General features: G+C 39.2%; 1 long non-coding RNA gene across 1 annotated transcript; it reads left to right on the forward strand.

The window, feature by feature from the left end:
* Positions 1-2,187: 2,187 nt before the first annotated feature.
* Positions 2,188-4,672, forward strand: LOC140519919 (uncharacterized). The gene is made up of 3 exons (XR_011972321.1): positions 2,188-2,292; positions 3,297-3,412; positions 4,415-4,672. It is a non-coding gene; the product is annotated as an uncharacterized lncRNA (long non-coding RNA).
* Positions 4,673-5,575: the final 903 nt, after the last annotated feature.

Below are 5,575 nucleotides of genomic sequence, written 5' to 3' on the forward strand. Positions count from 1 at the left end.
CTATTCCCTCTACCCATCACCATTGCTGTCCCTCCCCAGCTCACACCCTCACATCTCTCAACTGTCATAATAGTCTCTTAATTGTTTTCCATGTTTCAAGTCTCACCTCTTTCCAATCCATCCTTTACTCATCTGTCAAAAATAATTTTCCTAAAACACAATCCTGAACATGTCTTTCCTTTCCTTTACCCCATCAAGAAGTTGGTCGAAATTCACCAACAAATCCCCATTATCAACTACAAAAGGAGAGACCTCTGTGCTGTGCAGTGCAAAGAGCCCTGAGGGGCCAGTGTTGCTTGAGGATAAAAGGAGAAGGAGGAAGAGAAGAAGGAAGAGAATAAGAAGGAAGAGAATAAGAAGGAAGAGGAAGATGGGCTTCTGGATCTGGATCTTTGAATTATCTGAATCTCCTTACATTTTTTAAAAATTGCAACCTTTTCTGGCAGTGAAGGGTAATGAAACTAATGAGATGACAGACCAACACACTGAGTTTCTATAGAACATTTTTATTCTGTAGGTAGAATTAGCCATTGGCTTGTGATGAAAGGAAAACCAATACTGACCTACAGTAGTAAATGAGAATAGAATGAGAAGAGAAATGATCTTGCCATGCAAATAGACTGACCAGTCAGACTAGTTTGCAGAATGAAGTGTTAGATCCTGGTTAGGTGCAAAGTGCACATAAAACCAGAGTGTCTGTGGATACTAAATGACTGCTCCATTTTATAAAGTCCATTTCTGTGGTCAGAAAACTGTTTTCTCATATTGCTTTTCCCCAGAAGTGCCTAACATTTCAAACCTGGCCAATACATTGAATTGTTTTGCTTGATTATATTTCTATGTTAAAGGGGAGGGATCCCATTTATCCCTCTGGCATTGGGGGCTCAGCGCTGAGTTAGTGCCTAGTGATAGAGATGGAAAAAATAAAAAGAGGGAAGAGCATTAATAGTAAATACATTAAAGTGAGGGGAAAGTTCAGGAGGAGATTCAGGGGTAGTTTTGTGGTGGGTTAAATTTAATATTTTTTGGAAGAAATTTCATAAATTTTTGGTTTCCACTTTGTATTTTAAATGTTTGCATTTGTTAAGTACTTAACAAAGAAAAATCTGCAATCCTGGGCCAGTACCAGTTGTTTGGACTTTTGTTTTGCCACTGGACTTCAATGAGTCTGGAAGGGAGAGTGAGGCGGACAACTTTGCTCAACTCTGCCTCACTTAAATCCAATTCGTGTTCAAGTCAAGACATCACTCCATGATGTCATTGGTCCTTTTCCAAAAGGAAAGATGAACAACAAGAACCTTCAATGACTTCCAATTAACTTTAGAATAAAATACAAATTCCTCATAGCTTTTAAAGTCTTTAATAATTAGATTCCAGCTTCCCTTTCCAGGTCTATTGCAAATTATTCCGCTTTACACCCTTTGTGTTCCAACTAAATTACAGAGTTTCTTAGCTGACTAAAATCTTTTTTTCTCTTCCTCAAATTTAACATCATAACCATCAGCGTATAGTTGCTAAGCACTTGTAATGAACAAGCCATTGTGTTAGTTGTTGGATTTAAATAAAATGTCTAGAGCCTGGGTGCCAGAGTACTTCAGTTCTCATCTTGTTCCAATCAGCCTGGAACAATTTTATATTGCTCAATAAGTCAGAAATCTGTGGTTTTGCCAGGGTGCATACTTTCTTTGCCTGCACAGATTACAAATGCATTGTGTCTTAGCCAACAATCTTTGAGAACAGTTGAAAAATTCATTCCCAGCAGCCATTCTGGTGATTGGCTTCCCTGAATTCAGCTAGGCTGGTCCTCCCATGTCAAATGTACAATGTATCATCATGTCCATACTCAACATCTTCCCAGCTTGCCAGTATGTTTCAGAATTCAAGCACAGTGACATGGTTTGCAAGAACCCAGGGCTATGTTTACAGCACAATGAAATATCAGGGTAGGGAGGATTTTAATGGAAGGACCAGGAATGTGCAGAATGACAACTGTAACTGACCCAAAGAAAATGGAAAAAGGTATTGGTGAGCACAGTCAGCTTGCAGCCTATTAGGATATTATCAAAGACATACATAACCTAAATTCATAGGGTGGCTGGGTATCATATAGTATTTAAAATTTGTCTTTGGTGACTGTTGATCCAATACCCTCATCTGACTTCTACCTTTTTTTCTACCAGTTGACTGTTCTCCCAAGTGGGAGCTGGCAGGATGTGCCACTTTTGAAGTGTGAAACATACAAGCTCCCAAGCTGTGGTGTGGAGTCTCCTGCATTTTGTGATTCAGAACATGGTAAGACTGTCTTCTTGTGTAGGTGAATTCAGTGGTCATCTAGGGGAATGGTGTTGAGTCCCTACCTGGACTTAACAGGCAGCTATGTATTAGTGGACAGAGCGAGGGATTTAGAATCAGAAGACCTTGCTCTGCCACTTACTAGGTGCGTGCCCTAGAATACAGGTCACAGATCACAGGTTGAATGCTGCAAGGGATTGTAGAAGACATTTATTATTTATTTAATCCTCTCTTTTTATAGCTGAGGAAACTTAGTTGTAGAGATTTTAAGTGACTAAATAAATTGTGTCAAACTTAAATTTTTTTAAAATTCCAAGTCCAGAGCTCTATTCACTATACCACACTGCCTTGACCTTTAGAAAGTTCTTTAATTTCTCTGTGTCCCTCTTTCCAGTTTTCTCCTCTGTAAAGTAGAGATAGCAATACCTATACTAGTTACCTTAACTGCATTGTTGATTTTTTTCTTAAATAACACATGTTCCCTGCTTCTTTTGTATATTCCTGTCGTTTCCCAGTGGATTGTCTCTCTCCCCCAGTAGAAACCTTTCTTGTCACAAAGAAGTATAAGCAAAGAAAAATAAACCAACACATTGACCAAGACATGGTATTTCTCTTGGAGCTATTGGTGTGTTGTTGTTTGTCTTTTGTTTTTGAAAAGGACCAATGACATTGGAGTGATGTCTTGGCTTGTGCATGAATTGGATTTAATAAGGCAGAGATGTGCAAAGTCATCAGCCTCACTCTTTTATTTAGAGTCATTGAAGTCCAGTGGCAAGACAAAGGTCAAGATGTTGTTGATGTGGGTTAGGTGGGAAGAAATTTGTGAAGACTTCTTTGGAGGTAGAATCCTTCAGGAGATGGAAAGGGGGTTGTCTTTATACTATAATACGACATGCCCAGAAAAGACAGCCAAATGTTTTCTGTAACAGTTGGGATTGCTAGATGTATTTTGACCCTTCAGTCTTCTTCCCTGGTGTCTGTAAATCTATCTGCACTACTTGTAGGAAGCAGCACTTTCCCTGAGGAGACAGAACCTAAGGACAAAGTGCCTAGCAGTTTCTCTGTCCTTGGCCATCTCATTACGAGTCAAAGTTATGTCACAGCACTGATCTTTATGATGGTAAGATCCAAGACTGATCAAATTTCTGGTTATTTATTTATTTGGGTTTATTGTTGTTATATTTATCCTTCTATTCTTTAGGACAAATAAAAGAAAATCTTGTCTTACATAGGAATAGAGACTTTACTTGTCATTTCATTGGTATAGGAATTTCTGAGGTGAAGAAACTTCTGTCAACTCAGATCATGACCTTCTCTGTAACCGATGATCTTACAAAGTTGCTAAGAGCATTGAAAGGCCCTTAGATGTGCCCAGAATCCATTGCAGTTCTATGAAATCTTCCCTACTTCAACAAATTTAAAAAAAATTGATTCAGCAATTCAATTTAATTCAATTAAGATGTTATTAAGCACTTTTACTGTCTGTGTTCAAGGCCTTGTGCTGGGGTTATAAAAATGGATGCCATACAAAGTCTTCTTTCTAGGAGCTTAGAGCCCAGTAGAAAAAAGGACAGGTAAATAAGTAACTGTGACACAAGGAAGAGTAAGACAGTTGAGATGGAGAGATGAAAGCAAATTGCTATCAGAAATTTGAGGAGGGAAAGGTAACTTTCACTTGAGGAATGAGGGTAATGGTGAGCAGAGAAGTCCTAGTGGAGGATTTGGAATCTGAATTGGGCATTAAAGGAAAGGATAGACCTCAAAAAATAAAGATGGGGGTGTAAGGGGAGATGGCATGAGATTAGGCATAGAGGTAGGAATAACATGAGAAGGTAGTGTAGAGAGTAGTCCAGTTTGGTTAGAAATAGAGTATAGGAAGGGGAGTATTATAAGGTAAAGTAGGAGCTATTTTGTAGAAAGCCTTGAATGTCAGGGTCAGGAGCTTATATCTTCTATTTGGTAAGCAATAAGGAGTCTCTGAAGGTTTAGTAGTAGAAGAGTGACATGATCATAGAGATGCATCAAGAGGATTATGTTCAAGAGGAAAATGTGTCTACTCTTCCCGAGATATTTTTGTTTAGATTCCAGCCAATTGGATTCTTGTGCTGCCATTTTGCTGCAGATCTGGAGCATCACTCACAACAGCTGGCTGACTTTTGTCTTGCTAATCTGGTCATGCATCATTTGGACGGCTCGTAACAGGCGACGTTTGGCCTTGCTCAGCTCACCCTTTCTAGTCATCTATGCAAATATCCTCATTCTTCTTAACTTCTTTGTTGCTCTCAAAGTCTCTCAGGAAGAATTATTTCCAGGAGTTTCCACTTCAATCCTCAGGGACTTTGATCTAAAGCCTTATTCCCAGCCCTGCTTCCATATTGGTGTCAAGGTAAGAACTTGTCTCTTCAGTGATTCTACATTTGGCATTAAATACCATGACACCTTCATGGTGGGAAGGAAAGATTGGAATGCAGTTTGCAGCCAGTGAAGTCAGAAGGGAAACAGGAAATAAATGATTATAGTGATGATGAGAAAAGGACTCAATAGCCTATGAATAGCTCACTATTCTTAAGGAGGCATGTAGTGTAATGGATCCTAGATTGGAATTTCAAAGACTGAGGTTTTAGCCATGGTTCTTCCCCTAACTCGTTTTGTATGTTACTTTCCCTTTTGGGACCCCAACTTCATCATCTGTACAAAGGGGAGTAGATGATCCCTAAGTTTCCCTTCAATTTTGTGCGTTTGTAAATTCTTTGAAGGCATAGAAATGGCTGGGATCACTTGACTGATCCTTAACTTGAACCTGCCTGATCCCTTGTTATTAGTGGGCTCTAGATACACATAAGAGACTAAGTGGTCATTTCAAAGATATATTTCTGAAAGTCACTGCCATGATAGAAATCAACAATCTCTACTCTCAAGAGGTCCTTGAATAAGCAAAGAAATGTTTTCATTTGTTTTCATTTGCAGACTTTCTATGCATTTTCATTTTGGCTTCTCCTGAGGCAGTATGTGACAGAGAGACAGTCATTGGCAAAGGCAAAGGAGGAGGCTCGACAGGAAGTGACTGGTGATGAATATGGTGAGGACACAGTATGGCAAATGCAAATGCTATCCAAGCAGTCCCTGCATTTGGGGAAAACTTTGAGAGAAAGCATGCTCCTCTTCCTTGGAGTGATTGTTTTTTAAATTAACAGAGGGCGAGGGAGTCATTTCTAGTGTTTTTATGTGGGAGCCCTGGGATCTCAATAGAAGCTACTGACATATAGTTTAATATCGTATCTGA

This window comes from Notamacropus eugenii, chromosome 1, assembly GCF_028372415.1.
Source record: "Notamacropus eugenii isolate mMacEug1 chromosome 1, mMacEug1.pri_v2, whole genome shotgun sequence".
NCBI lineage: Eukaryota > Metazoa > Chordata > Mammalia > Diprotodontia > Macropodidae > Notamacropus > Notamacropus eugenii.